Source organism: Theropithecus gelada, chromosome 1, assembly GCF_003255815.1.
Source record: "Theropithecus gelada isolate Dixy chromosome 1, Tgel_1.0, whole genome shotgun sequence".
NCBI classification, from domain to species: Eukaryota; Metazoa; Chordata; class Mammalia; order Primates; family Cercopithecidae; genus Theropithecus; species Theropithecus gelada.
Window position 1 is genome coordinate 213,409,616 of NC_037668.1, and position 14,989 is coordinate 213,424,604.

The following is a 14,989-nucleotide window of genomic DNA, read 5'->3' on the forward strand; positions in this document are numbered from 1 at the left end:
GTTCTACTTTTCTGCAAACCTAAAACTACCATAAATAATAAATAAATAATAAAGCCTATTAATAAAAAAAAGCAAAATAGAATAGAATGTATCTAAGCATATCATGCATTGTGAGGATAAAAACTGTTTAAGGAAATATCTGTTTCAGTTTTAGATATGTGTGTGTGTGTGTGTGTGTGTGTGTGTGTATCTTAACTGTGGATAAGAGGTTAAAAAAGTTTGAAAGCCGTCATTTGAGAGATTATTGCAAACACGCTTCTTATTTGTCAGCTGACTGAAACACTGCGCAGAGTTCTAGTAATGACTGTAAACCTGCCTCCCAGAAGCAGGAAGAGTCCTAGTAGATATGAAGTGTGATGGACATGTCTGTTTTTTGAAATGACTGTACATGATTGTTGTAGGAGACTTTATGAAAACCTTTAACCTTGGGAAATAAAATTAACCCAAATGATGTGGATGGCAGCATGTATTTTGTCAAGGCATTCATTTATCAGTATTTCTGATTTGATATGGTAACACCCTAGTCAATTTTTGATAAAATATTGGGAGTAACTTAATTTTTCTTTTGAGTACAGCACAATTGAATTATAGCCTCAAAACAATATCAAGCCTAATATGTACGAAATTCTTAAAATAACCTGCTCCACCATTGTCCCCTAGCCTTACTCAGGACAGGTATCCAGAAAGTACAATTTTCTAGTAACTTGACAGACTCAAGTTACTAGTTTTCTGCAATGGATATTAATAAATGTAGGAGTGTTTATTTGGTGATATTGTTTTTGTTCGTTTTTCCCTCCTCCTCCTCCTCTCCTTCTCCTTCTTCTTCCTTCTTCTCCTTTCTCCTCTTCCTTCTCCTTTCTTCCTTCTTCCTCCTTTCTTCCTTCCTCCTCCTCCTTCTTTCTCTTCCTCTTCTTTTCTTCCTCTTATTCTTCTGTTTTTTAAATCTCTCACACGTATTTGGGAAGCAGAAGGTCTCAGTCAGTCGGGGCTGTCCCAGTGCTGGGCAGCCCTGACGTTAGGGCTAAGGAGGTGCCTCTGTTCTGCCCCTTCTGCTGCCTGCTGCCCTTCACTCTCACCTGCTTTGCGTGTCTCTGCCTGCCCCCCACCCTTTTCTAGCAGATCACTAGCAAAGCTTTGGTTTTTACCTGAGCTAACTTAAGAGCTTTTGTCTTCTCAGGTAACTCAAAATAATTTGCACCCTGGATTTTGTGAACAGTTTGCTAAACTCCCGAGTTTCTACAATTCCCATTAAACACATCCGTATGTCTTTTTCTTGTGGCACATCCCCTGGAGAGGGAAAGCTGAATGTTCCCTGTGACAACTGACTGAAGGAGATCTTGTCTCATGCCGGTGCCGTCAGAGTCGATGGAATAGATTCCTAAGAGAAAGGAAGAATACACACTAGTAAATTAATTTGTAGTGTACTGCCCCCTTATTTTTAGGCCTGTTTGTATTTTTAAGGCAGAATAACTAAAACTGAAGCTGTATTTATTAGGTTTCCAAATGAAACCAGTTAGGCTTAAATCTGAGACTGGAGTTGAACAGTGCCAATGTACTTGTAAATTTTGTACAACGCAAATCTAAATACATGCATTTTGCACTTTGCTAATTGTAGGACGCGCTTACCACTTTCGCTATTCCTCTAGACACTTAAAAATATATATATTCCTGGGCCTTACCTCCGGCCCCCTGAATTAGAATCACTGGAGTGGTACCAAGAAAGCTGTCCCTTTAAAGAAATCTCAGGAAATGTCTGATGATTTCACATGGCTAGGGAACCAGTAGGATGAAATGTTGGTTGGTAAGTGATCCATTTAAATATCAAAACAATTTTCTAAAATATGTGTAACACTTAAAGAAAAAATTAACATTTTTTTTTTCTTCATCAGGAAACCAAATTTCCCAAATGGGATACTCAAATTTATCCCCTGGGTCTTCCTTCTGGTTTCCATGAAGAATTAAAAGCTACCAAAATTCCGTTTTAGTCTTCGCTTTAAAAATATTTTTAAGACATCAGAAAGCAGTAGATGACTATTCATTCATCCAAGAACCCTCTTTGCCTACAAATATTTACATAGTCCTTCTGAGCATAAAGCATTACCTTCGTGTAAGTCATCCTGTTAAATCCAGCTCTATGAGTGCATGTGCATAGCTTGGGAAGGAAAAGGCTTTCACTCCGTTTTTGATTTATCACTGATTCAATGATCCAACAGTGTCAAAGGCATTGTTAAAAGTCCTGCTTTTGTGTGGCATGGTTCTTTGTGCTCTTGAATGAAAGTGACAGGCACCAGTGTCTTGCTTCCTTAGCACTAACGGGGCTTCCTACATACCTCTAAAATACTTTCCAAAACTTTTCTTTTTGTTTTCATTCTGCAAGATGGAGAAAACAGTTGCCATTGCACTTTTGGAAAATGACCTGTATAGTTGGGAAAGTTTATTGTTTTTTCTCTTACCCCTGATCTTAATAAGTCACATAAGAAGATGGTGAGTCCCCTGTGGCCACACCTGGGAATTGTCCAATCTCCCTCCCTGGGTAGCACCCTCTCTGGGACTCTAACCCCTGTCACTCCTGTCCTCCCCTATGATCTCCTGTTACCCTCTTTGAAGCCCTTCTCTTCTCATGTTTCAGTGTTGCACATCTGTAGTGGAGAAATCCAATGCCTTGTAGACAAGGCCCATTCTCAGTGTGGGTCTTCCTGGCTTCTCAGCGTACTTCTTGTCTACCTTTCACCACAGTTCGGTCTACTCTTGATAGCAGCTTTGCTAAAAGTTCCTTCTCCCTTCCTGTCCCTTCAAACCAATGTTCTCCTAGAGAACCCATCACCTGCTGTTCAGCGGAACCTAGAATCCACGTATCTGCAGCCCAGACCCCTGCAGCAGACCTGTGTGCTCATTCTCCCATCAAGCCACTGGTCTCTGGAAAAGAATGGTCCCTTCCGTGACTGTGTTCACTTTTCCCCATCCTCTCTCTCTTGTCCTTTTAGCCTGATTTCTTACGCTGGCATTTCCAACATGAAAAGTTAATTTTTTTCTGAAAAAAAAAAAAAAAAGACTTTTTCTAGACCTTACCTCCCTGTCTTCTTCAACTCATTCAAAAAGACGTTGAGTGCCTACTGTATGCCCAGTGCTCTCTCCTGTAATCAGTGGCCATTTTTCTGCTTTCCCTGAGCTGCTAGGCTTCTCAGCATTCTCTGTCCTTCTGCCTTGGTCCCTCTCATCTTAAATTTATTGCCACTTTTTACGTACCCTTTAATTACCTTGAACCATTCGCCTTAAAGGTTATCAGTGAACCCTTCTCCTTTTTAATAGAAGCTATTTTTTCCTGGTTTTTCTGCCTGAAAACATAGAATTTGAGGCAATTGTTACTTTTCAGTTTTTTTTTTATTATTATATTTTAAGTTCTGGGATTCATGTACAGAACATGCAGGTTTGTTACATAGGTATACACGTGCCATGGTGGTTTGCTGCACCCATCAACCCATCATCTACATTAGATATTTCTCCTAATGCTATCTCTCCCCTAGCCCCTAGCCCCTCGCCCCCAACAGGCCCCCGTGTGTGATGTTCCCCTCCTTGTGTCCACGTATTCTCATTGTTGAACTCCTAATTGTGAGTGAGAACTTGCAGTGTTTGGTTTTCTGTTCCTGTGTTAGTTTGCTGAGAATGATAGTTTCCAGCTTCATCCATGTCCCTGCAAAGGACATGAACTCATCCTTTTTTATGGCTGCATAGTATTCATGGTATATATGTGCCACATTTTCTTTATTGAATCTATCATTCATTGATGGGCATTTGGGTTGGTTCCAAGTCTTTGCTATTGTGAATAGTGCTGCAATAAACATACGTGTGCATATGTCCTTATAGTAGAATGATTTATAATCTCTTGGGTATATACCCCGTAGTGGGATTGCTGGGTCAAATGGTATGTCTGGTTCTAGATCCTTGAGGAATCACCACACTGTCTTCCATAATGGTTGAACTAATTTACACTCCCACCAAGAGTGTAAAAGTCTTCCTATTTCTCCACGTCCTCCCCAGCATCTGTGGTTTCCAGATTTTTTTTTTTTTTTTTTTTTTTGGTGGGGGGAGTGGGATATGAAGTCTCACTGTCACCCAGGCTGGAGTGCAGTGGCTTGATCTTGGCTCACTGCAACCTCCACCTCCCTGGTTCAAGCAATTCTCCTGACTCAGCCCCCTAAGTAGCTGGGACTACAGGTACCTGCCACCATACCCAGCTAATTTTTTTTTTTTTTTGTATTTTCAGTAGAGCTGGGGTTTCACCATGTTGGCTAGGCTGGTCTCGAACTTCTGACGTCAGGTGATCCGCCCACCTCGACCTCCCAAAGTGCTGGGATTACAGGCGTGAGTCACCGAGCCCAGGCTGTTACTTATTTCTTGACAATGCCACCAATAATATCGCACAATTATGTGTTCTTCCACTTTCTCCTGTTATTTCCTGGTTTTGTGGCTGGATTTTTCTTTTCCACCACCTGCCTCCTGAAGTAGTTAACGTTTCCTGAGACTGAGCTCTCTGCCCCTCCCATTAGACAGTCTCTCTCTCTTTCACAATATCAGCTTTTGTTTTAGCTCCAGGGTGTACATGTCAGGTTTGTTACCTGGTTATATTGCGAGACGCTGAGGTTGGGGGTATGACGGATCCCGTTACCCAGGAAGTGAGCATAGTGTCCAACAACTCGTTTCTCAACATTTCGCCCTTTCCTCCCCGCTCTGGTAGGCCCAGTGTTTACTGTTGTCATCTTTATGTCCATGAGTACACAATGTTTAGCTCCCACTTACAGGGAGAACATGCAGTATTTGGGTTTCTGTTCTTGTGTTAATTCACTTAGGATAATGGCCTCCAGCTGCATCCATGTTGCGGCGAACGACACGATTTGTTCTTTTTTATGGTTGCATGACACTCTTTTCTTCTTAATCTGCATCGCCTCTCAAATCAGTCTGTTAACTGTTGTGCAGGTAGGTCATCTTTGTATTTCCATTTTTTAATGATTTCTCCATGGCTTAATTTCTTTGTGTCACGAATTGCTTATATTGCCAGCTGAGCAAGGCACCTTCACAGCTTATAGAGCATCTCTACAACACAGATTTATTTACCACCGTCTCCTAAAGTCCATACGCACATACACCCAGCACAGGCACATTCCTTTTTCTTTTAATCTCCAAAGCATTACCGTTCCCCTGATTATAAAAATAGGTGGAGGATCTCCTCTTCTCTGTCCAGTCAGGTGAGACGTCTGGTCCAATGTCCCTCATATCCTACACAAACCTCAGCATCCGAGTCCACTGCCATGTGCGGAGACTTGTGCAGACGTCTCATATGCATTATTACAAGGCCTTTTCTATCCTGCATCCTATCAGGACGGCTTTTCCTGATCACCCGGCCTCAACACTCTCAGCCATGCATGGACTGATGTTGCTCCACTTTTGGACAGCTCTTTACTGTGAGCCCAGATAGGAAAGTTTAGACTCCACAAAGAAACTGAAGCTCAAGGGGGAGAATTAAGCTCTCAAAGAAGCACCTCTTCACCCTTTCCCTTTTCACGTGCTACCTCTTGTAGGTGCACATGCCCTGGTCGAGCTGTCTAAATATGCTCTGTGCTGCAGGCTTCCGGATGTTTTTCTGTATGCATGAATCCCCTTATCTTGAAAGTCTGCCTGTCAAAACTCTACCCAGCTCTTCAGAATCCAACACAAATCACCTTTCTCCGTCATGTCCTTTATTGTCTTCCCATGCCTGATAGGAACGGAATCATCCATGTGCGCTCTTGTACCTTTGTAACTCTATTACAGACCCGTTTTTCTCCTACGACCTAAAAGCAATATGCAATAAGTGTTTTGTTTTACATTGCTTTTTGGAAATTGGTGCAGACTCCATGCAACCTAATTTTATTAAGAATTCAGTACTGCTTAGAAGTGTCCTCTTTTTTTATCACTTAAGGTCAAATACACTTTTTTTTTTTTTTTTTGAGAGACAGAGTCTTGCTCTGTTGCCCAGGCTGGAGTGCAGTGGCATGATCTTGGCTGACTGCAACCTCTGCCCCCCAGGCCCAAGCAATTCTCATGCCTCAGCCTCCTGAGTAGCTGGGATTACAGGCTTGAACTACCGCCTGTAGTATTTTTAGTAGAGATGGGGCTTTGCCATGTTAGCCAGCCTGGTCTCGAACTCCTGAAGTGATCTGCCCACCTCAGGCTCCCAAAGTTCTGGGATTACAGGTGTGAGCCACCGTGTCTGGCCCAAATACACTGTTAAAATTTGATGTGTCCCCCACTTCTTGAACCCCTTTTCCTTTAATGTTTAGTCTGAGCATTGCTTCCAGACACCTTTTACATAAAGACCATCTCTATCACTTCAGCCTTCCACTCAAAGCATTTAAATAACTCTGTATTGCTCTTGGGATAAAGTATAAGAAGATACAGTTAAAATGTAAAGGAACTGTGTCTAAAGGAAAATTAGAATTCTACAGTAATAGAATTGTGTATTGCCTCTGTACAACTTGGGCTCAAACATTCTGATGCTTTGCCGTTCTAGGTTAACATTAAAAAGAACTCTCAACTCATCTATAGTGTGTTGACTTCTGGAGAGCAGAATTCTAATTTATCACATCACAGTGTGATTGCAGAAACTTATGTTCTTTGTTGGTGATTGGGATGTGTTTTCTTGTCCAGTCATGCTCATTAGAAAGAAAGTTTGGGGTCTTATTCAGAGAACAAACCCATAGTTCTAGAGATAATAGGATTGGGAGAAATGCCATATTCCACTTTACACCACACTAAGAAGCTGAAAGGGACATTAACTTCTTTAAAGGGCATCCCTGCCTACATAGTTGAACACTATCTTCTTTCTACATCCTTAGTCAATGTCTTTTCTGAGTGACTTCATCCGGAGCTTCCATCTCACCGAAAATTCCCCGAGGCGCTGTCAGCATGGAGCCTGTTGATCCTTGGTGCCTGAACTGGAATAGGCTGCACGCTCCTGGACACAAACCCTACTCATATGACTCTTAGCTTGGAGCCAGCGCTTCCCGAAGTTAGGCAAGAGTTTTAATGCCTTAAAAGGGAAAGGTAGGGTGAAAATAATTAAGTCCAATATTCCTTCCCTTTTAAACTTTTTATACACTCCTTTCTTTGTCTTTGTTATGTGAATTTGACTTCTTTGTTCTGTTTCAGACAACTTGTAAGGACAAATGGTTATTCATCCAGTTAACAAAGTGGCATTTCTCCACACGTTGTTGTTTTATTTTTTCCTTTAAAAAGACTTATTTCTGCAGGCCTGGCATTACTATTTTGTTTTCTTAATACTTTGCTGGATGAAATGGTTAAGAGCACTAAGCATCATTACTATTTAATATAAAGAACCAGACTCAGGTTTAACTAATTTTCCTCAAATGTTTCAGGTCTTCACCTACATGTGTCACCCAAGTTGATTCTAATATGAAAGGGACTGTTAACTAAAAGATAAAAGGGGGAAAAAATTCTAGAATGACATAGAAAAGTTAGAAAGACCCAGAAAGACTTTGTACATGACCAGGGGATAATAAGATGGAAGGGGTTATATTAGACACCTCATTCTAATATACTAATTATAATATTGTCATTTAAAATGCAATCCACTATATTAAAAAAAAACATTTTGAATAGAAAGTTACAAGCGTATTCAAAAGTAGAGAGAATACTATCATCAACCCACTATACCCATCTTGCAGCTTCAATAATTAGCAATATATGGCCATGGCCAACTTGTTTCTTTTACACGGCACTCCTTTCCCACAAACATTGGATTATTTTTAAAACAAACACAAGACAAAAATATCTCTGCATGTACTAAATTAATATTCAATATTAAAGATGACTCTTGAAATATGAGATTTTAGGAGATCAGTCTGATATTATAAAAGAATAAGAAGCCAGTTAAGGTTTTGTTTTAATCAACTATATTAAGGCATAATACATGTGCAATAACAAGCGTTCATCTTAAGTGTATATTTGGATGAGATTAGAGAAATTTATCTACTATGTTACTACCACTAAATCAAGCGCTAACATATTTCCACCATCACGCCAAGTTCTCTTATACCTCTTTCTAGTTGCTGTAAACACATGCCACCCCCAACCCAAGCCCAGAAAAAATGTTTTTCTGCTTTCTGGCCCATAGGTTCTATTTCTTTTTTCTGGAGCTTTATAAAAATAAAATCCTATGTGAAGTGTTTTTGGGTCTGACTTCTTTTGCACAGTATATTTTTGAAATTTACATATATTGTGAACATCAGTAGTTCATCACTTTGTATTGCATCTTTAAAAATCCGTTACATGACTGTATCACATTTTGCTTCTCCAGCCCATCTGATGGATAATTACTTTTTGTTTTTATGGAGATAGAGTCTCACTCTGTCACCCAAGCTGGAGTGCAGTGGCATAATCTCGGCTCACTGCAACCTCTGCCTCCCAGATTCAAGAGCCTCCCAGATTCAAGAAATTCTCATGCCTCAGCATCCCAAGTACCTGGGATTACAGGCGTGCTCCACAGCACCCAGCCAATTTTTGTATTTTCAGTAGAGATGGGGTTTCACCATGTTGACCAGGCTGGTCTTGAACTCCCAACCACAGGTGATTTACCACCCCCCCCCCAACCTCAGCATCCCAAAGTTTTTAATTGAGTTTTTCTTTTCCAGTTTGGGGTGACTGTGGATAGTTTCTGTGAACATTCATATGCAAGTTTCTAAGTAGACTTGTATTTTTCACTTCTCTTTGATGAATAAGTAGAAGTATAATTGCTCAGCAGTATACATAAAGTATGTCTTTAGCTATATAATAAACTTTCCATTGTGTGTTTTCTAAAGTGGTTGTACCACATTACATTCCCGTCAGCAGTGTATGAGAGTTATAGTTGCTTCCCATCTCTGCCAACATAGATATACTATGTTGTTCTAATTTAGCCATTCTTGCAGTATGGGATAGTATCTTATTGTGGCTTTCATTTGTGTTTTCCTAATCACTAATTTTGTTTAGCATCTTTTTCATAGGATTACCAGACACCTCAAATTCTAATCACCATTTCTTCAACTCAGTGAGGCAACCAAACTCACTGTGGGTTACCTTGTCTCTACCCATTTTTGAGAAATTTCTCCAAAATAAAAAGCCCAGGCTGGGTGCAGTGGCTCACCCTGTAATCCCAACACCTTGGGAGACCATAGAGGGAGGATTACTTGAGCCCAAGAGTTTGAGACCAGCCTGGTCAACAGAGGAAGACCCTATCTCTACATTTGCTTTTGAATTATATGGATATGGTGATGCACTCTATAGTCCCAGCTACTTGGGAGGCTAAGGTTGGAGGACCCCTTCAGCCTAGGAGGTGAAGCCTGCAGCAAGCCAGGATCACTCCGGTGCACTCCAGCCTGGGTGACGGAGCGAGATCCTCTCAAAAAGAAAAAATAAAGGCCCAGATGCAGCTTTTCCTTCTCACATTTATCACAGTTATGCACTGCCTGTTGTCCCATTATTGAAAACAGTTATTTTACTTTTTTTTTGAGGACGTGAAGTGGGGATGTAGGTTACACTTCATCCTGTTACTCTGCCTCGGATATAATTGGAAATCCAGATTAGTTTTGGAGAAATAATTTCTAAATTTTTTTTTTTAGTTTATCAAGGGCCAAGCCTGGAAAACTCAAGTCAGATTGTATGGAAGAGAATTCTTCAACTGATTACATCTAGCCTCAGTCTCTGATGTTGGGAGAATATGTCACCAAGAAAGGAAAGGAAAATCATGCTTCCTTGCTGAATTTGGTGAATTCTGCAAAACAAGAATGACAGTGAAAGGGAAGAGACAAAGCAGTCTGAATCATGCCTCCCAGCTTTTCCACCTGGAATTTTATCCCAGAGAATGAAAGGCATGTTGGTAAAGATGAGTTAGCACAAGACAGGGATCCATTTCATATGTAGCCCTCTACCGATATTTTAGTGAACTTGGAAGCTCAGCCTGTCAGTCAGAGGAAAGCCTTACAACTTACTTTCCAGTGTGGCGTAGATGGGACCCCAAGATAGCTAGAGGACTTGGCAATGAGGATGGCATGCCATCATACGGATGAAGGCAACTCTCCTGGGGGCTGCAGCACTCTAGGGTTCTGTGGGCATCACAGTCAGACCTCAGAAAAGGCCTCCTTGTCAGCAGGAGAGAAGATGAGACCAAGAACAGAGATGTCTACCCAAGCTTACTAGGTCAAGAAAATGCAAATGGCATGCATGCAAGTGAAAAACCTCACTGTCAATGTCAGCAGGGCTAGCAGCACCCAGATGGATGAGGAACCCCATGCCATAGATCAGAGAAGACAATCAAATTCTGAAGACACAGACTCTTTCTTCTATTCCTGAGTTCATTTAAACCATGCCTCTTTCTTCCCACTACACACACACACACACACACACACACACACAGAGAGAGAGAGAGAGAGAAAGAGAGAGAGAGAGAGAGAGAGAAAGGAGTGGGGGAGAAAGAATGAGAAAGGAAGGTTAAGAGGCTAACTTATCCAAAGGAGATCAAATGGTGCCTGAATTACATTTTACTTTGTGTTTCTTTTTTATACATGCAAGTATAAGCATAATGCAGGGGGAGGGGCAAGGGTTTGTGAATTTCAAACTATTTGTAAGATTTATAAACTTAGGGAGCTCCTTTGTTTTCTAAGAACTATTAACTCAGGAGGTGGGTATTGCAGGTTCCCCACCTTCCTATCATGTCTAAAAGACAGGAGATTTTTTGAAGCACCAGATGTTAGAAGATACTGCTTGAAACTATCAAAGAGACCAAGACTAGAGAGATGTGAGCAGGGCACCACGTGAGACACATGATGAACATCTTCTGGTTTACTATTCTTCCTACATGAGACAGAAGCAGCACCCCCAAATTAGCTTCAGTTTCTTCAAATGCACTTTCTTCCTGCCCAGCAGAAGACAGAATGGCTTCCCCGAGCTGGAGAACATGCTTGGGCCATGGCCTGATGCCTTCAAGCAGAGAATGAAGGAGTGGGAGAATTCTGCAGCTCAGCTCTTTTCTTTAGCTCCTTCCTTGTCCAGAGAATGGGGTAGGAATGGGATGGAGGGAAGGTGAGAAGGTGAAATTCACAGTGCAGAGTGGAAGATTGTGATCATGCATTTAAAGTCATATGCAATAGCAGTTCTGTCAACAAATCTTCCTATTACTGTAATCTTATTTCCCACTAACTCTTGTTATTATAAGAAATTAATTTTCATCATACTCTCTAAGTGTATCTCCTTCACCCCTCCTCCAATATCAAATAGTTAATAATGTAACATAATAATATCGTATGTGCTTCAAACTATTTAACCATGCAAACACATATCCCACATATATCAGCTATGTTTTCTTTTTATTTCTGTGTTTATATTTTCACTCAATGTATATTTTAATGGGTAGAATATAATAGTATGTTGTAAGAATGAGATTATGATTTTAATGTATTTATAATTACTCTGCCCTAGCACAACCAATTTCTTTTTTTCTGAGCATCCTTTTAGTTTTTATTAACATATATAGAGTATCTATTTAGCATCAGAGCATATAATTTTATATTCTGCTTTTGTTATCATTTTTCTTATTGCTACCTATTTATCACTTATGGCTACTTAATGCACCATGCAATTTCTATACCCACATTTTCTTAAACGCTTTCCTGTTGGATACACAAATAGTTTCTATTATTCACTATTATAAATACAGATCGAGCAGCCCGAATCGGAAATCTAAAATGCTCCCAAATCCAAACCTTTTTGAGCACCCACATGGCACTCAAAGGAAATGCTCCCTGGAGCATTTCGCATTTTTGGGTTTTTGGGTTAGGAATGCCCAACAAGTGCAACTATTCCAAAATCTGAAAAAATCAGAAACCTGAAACACTTCCGATGCCAAGCATTTCAGATGAAGAATACTCAGTCTGTAATGTTACGGGGACCAGTTTCCTAGGAAGGCCGTTTTTCTGACTTTAAATTATTTCCATGGACTAATTGGTGAGTGGGATTACTAGGTCCATAGATAGGAATATATTTAAGGACTCTTACTATAGATATGGGTCAGATTGGTTATTTGATGGGCTGTGCATATTTATAGGACCAGTAGAAAATATAAATTTATTAGTTCTTTTTGCAAGTCTCATCTTCACTTTTTGTTCATTATAATTGCAGTTAATGTACATTGTACTTACTATTTGAGAATTAGTGTGGCTTAATTAGAAAAATCACTTACATATCAGACAAGCAGATTCAAATCGCAACTCAGGCCACTTCCTGTTGTATGTTAAGTGGAGGAGCCTCTCACAAAACTAGTTTCTTTCAATGGCAAATTGGTAACAATGGTGTCTCCCTTACAAGATTGTTGAAACGATTTGGTGAATTAATCAGTGCCTGGTGTGTTCATGGCCATACAGAAAATTATTACTCCTCCTCGCTATCTCTGCTTCTCTAATTTTATCTACCTCCCCTCCCACTCCTGACTTCTTGCATGGATTATCCATTCGAGTTCTTTCGATACAAGGTTTTCTAGACTCCACTTTCTCATGCCAGAATTTATGTTAATAGGGGTCAATTATCAATGTTCTCTAGAAATCTGATCTCTCAATAGCAAGTGCTGAATTAGGTTGCAAATCACTGAGGTCACTTCTGTTCACCCCGCGACTTTTCTTGTGTTCACCCAACCAAATGGGAAATACATTCAGAATTAATACATTTTCGTAAATTGCTCATTTTTGAATGGTTTGTACAGTCCAATTTCTTGTTTAAACATCTTATCCAAGTTTCTGCCCATTAGGTTTCTCAGAGACTTTTTGACTTGTGTTTCTGCTTCTTTGTCTTGGTTTCAGATAATACTTCAGTTTAATCTTCTATTTGTTGCATCCTACCCAAGGACAACAAGCTTAATTCTTGTGATAGCAAATGTAGTTTGTCAAGAAGTGCAAGACAAGATCATTGTTAGAAGTTACATCTCAGAATGGTACTGCCGTTTGGATCTTGTCTGTCTCATACCCAGTGTCTGTTTTCTAGGCATTATTACTCATTATTGTCTGGAAATTGGTTTTTATCTTGAGGGAATTTGTAGCAGAAACTGCCTTTTAAAGCAATCACTCTTCTTTAAAGTCAAAAGTAATTTCTAATACGTTATAAGGTGTCAGAAAGGCTGTACCAAGCATACAGTTTTTCAATTGGAAATGCATTAAAAATATCAAATTCTGTCCTCTTTTATGAGGGTGAGGCAATTTGGGGACTGCCAAAAGATCTTCTAGTCTCTTACCTTCGTGATAAGATATTGAGCTGTGTAGGAAATATTCGAAGCAGTTCCACTTTAGGAGTTTAAAAGAAAAAATGGGAGGGAGGGAAGAGGAAGGGGAAAAATTCCTCTGCAATCTTCCCAGCTTCAGCAACTGTATTTCACAACTCTGGAGAATCCCAGAGGCTCCTTTAGATATTATTTCATATGAGCCTTCTCTCATTAAGTGTCATAGAGAAGATTTCTTCATTTTTGCATTCTTAAGCCTGCTTTCCCCTCATATCGATGCCCACTATCCCTGTTTTCGCCTATTACAAATGAGTGCTAGCCTCTTTTTCTACCTGAATAGACAAGGCAGCTCTAACTTCTCATTGGCATCAAAGACCCTTGCCCCAGAAGCTACACCAGCAAAGTTACTAAAGTACGAAGGATCTCAGAGGTGGAAATCACAAGGTTTGAGAGAAGCTCATATATAACAAGTATGCAGGGGAAATTTGAGGATCATCCCCAGCTGGATTCAGACAGAATGACCAGGTTTTCTGTAGTTACTGGACAGTACAAAGTAGCCTGACATGTCTGCCATGTGTATTACAGAGAAGTCTATTATTGAAACTCACAAGGTGACAAATGTGGACCTGATCACAGTTGAGTGTGTCTGCCCCATGCTTGCATTTATGACATTGGAAACAGGAAGGGTGAGATTGGAAACAGTCCATTTCTTCCCAGAGCCCACTCTGCAGCATGTAACAGCGAAGCACTCACTGTCAAGAAATCATGTCTATCGTGGTCATACCACATTCATCATTGTGCCACACTTAACTTCTTCAAGAACGCTGGCATCATAGCTCTCCTTGTGTTGTAAGGGGGACTGGCCCCCAGTTTTAGCCTCTACTCCAAGTCTGCACAAATCACCCTGTGGTATTGGGCAAGCTCCTTAACCTCAGTTTCCCCTAGCACATGGTAGAGGCGAACTTATATTGCCCAACCTGCAGAGAGATTGTGAAACCAGAATGAGATAATGTGTGCAAAGGATTTTGGAACGAGTTTCAAATTCTGAAACTTCTTGGGGTGTATGCTTTCATTTGTGCCGTTAGTCTGATTTGCAGTCATTTCCATCTATAAAAGGATGTTCTGCTACATCATGCGTGTAAGTTTGATTTTCCTCATCTCGTTATGAGCCCCCATTGGGGCAGCTTTCAGAACATGCCATTCCCCCTCACAGCCTCCTGCAGGGAAGCATGACAGCTAGATCTGTTTCTCCTCCCTCTCCATCCCATTTCCCTTTGTCTGTCCATCACTCTCCTACACTGCATATAAGACTCAGGTTAAAGACCCTCTGCTCTATGACATCACCTTCTTATCTCTCTGCACCTTGGACTGGCAGTGATTTAGCTTTCCACATCCTAGATGGGAGTGATCTACATCTAACTTGGCCTCTTTCCCTCATTAGAGTTGGCTTTTCGAGAAGAAGACCAAGCCTCTACTTCGTATTTTAACCCAATACCTGCTTTATATTATTTGCTTTGTAAATATTGATCGAAATGATGAGTGAATGTCAAATACTTGTTGCTATGAAATAAGTTGAATCGGTAAAGTGAGTGATTCTTAAATTACTTGCTATAAAACATTAGGGGGAACTCATACTATTTGTGTCTCTTTTTGTGCTGCTCTAACAAAATACCACAGACTGGGTAATTCACAATC

General features: G+C 40.4%; 1 protein-coding gene across 3 annotated transcripts in view; it reads left to right on the plus strand.

Annotated features, from left to right (window-relative positions):
• The window catches only part of CHRM3 (cholinergic receptor muscarinic 3), a 527,196-nt gene that overhangs the window by 265,127 nt on the left and 247,080 nt on the right, over positions 1-14,989 (plus strand). The window lies entirely within an intron of this gene.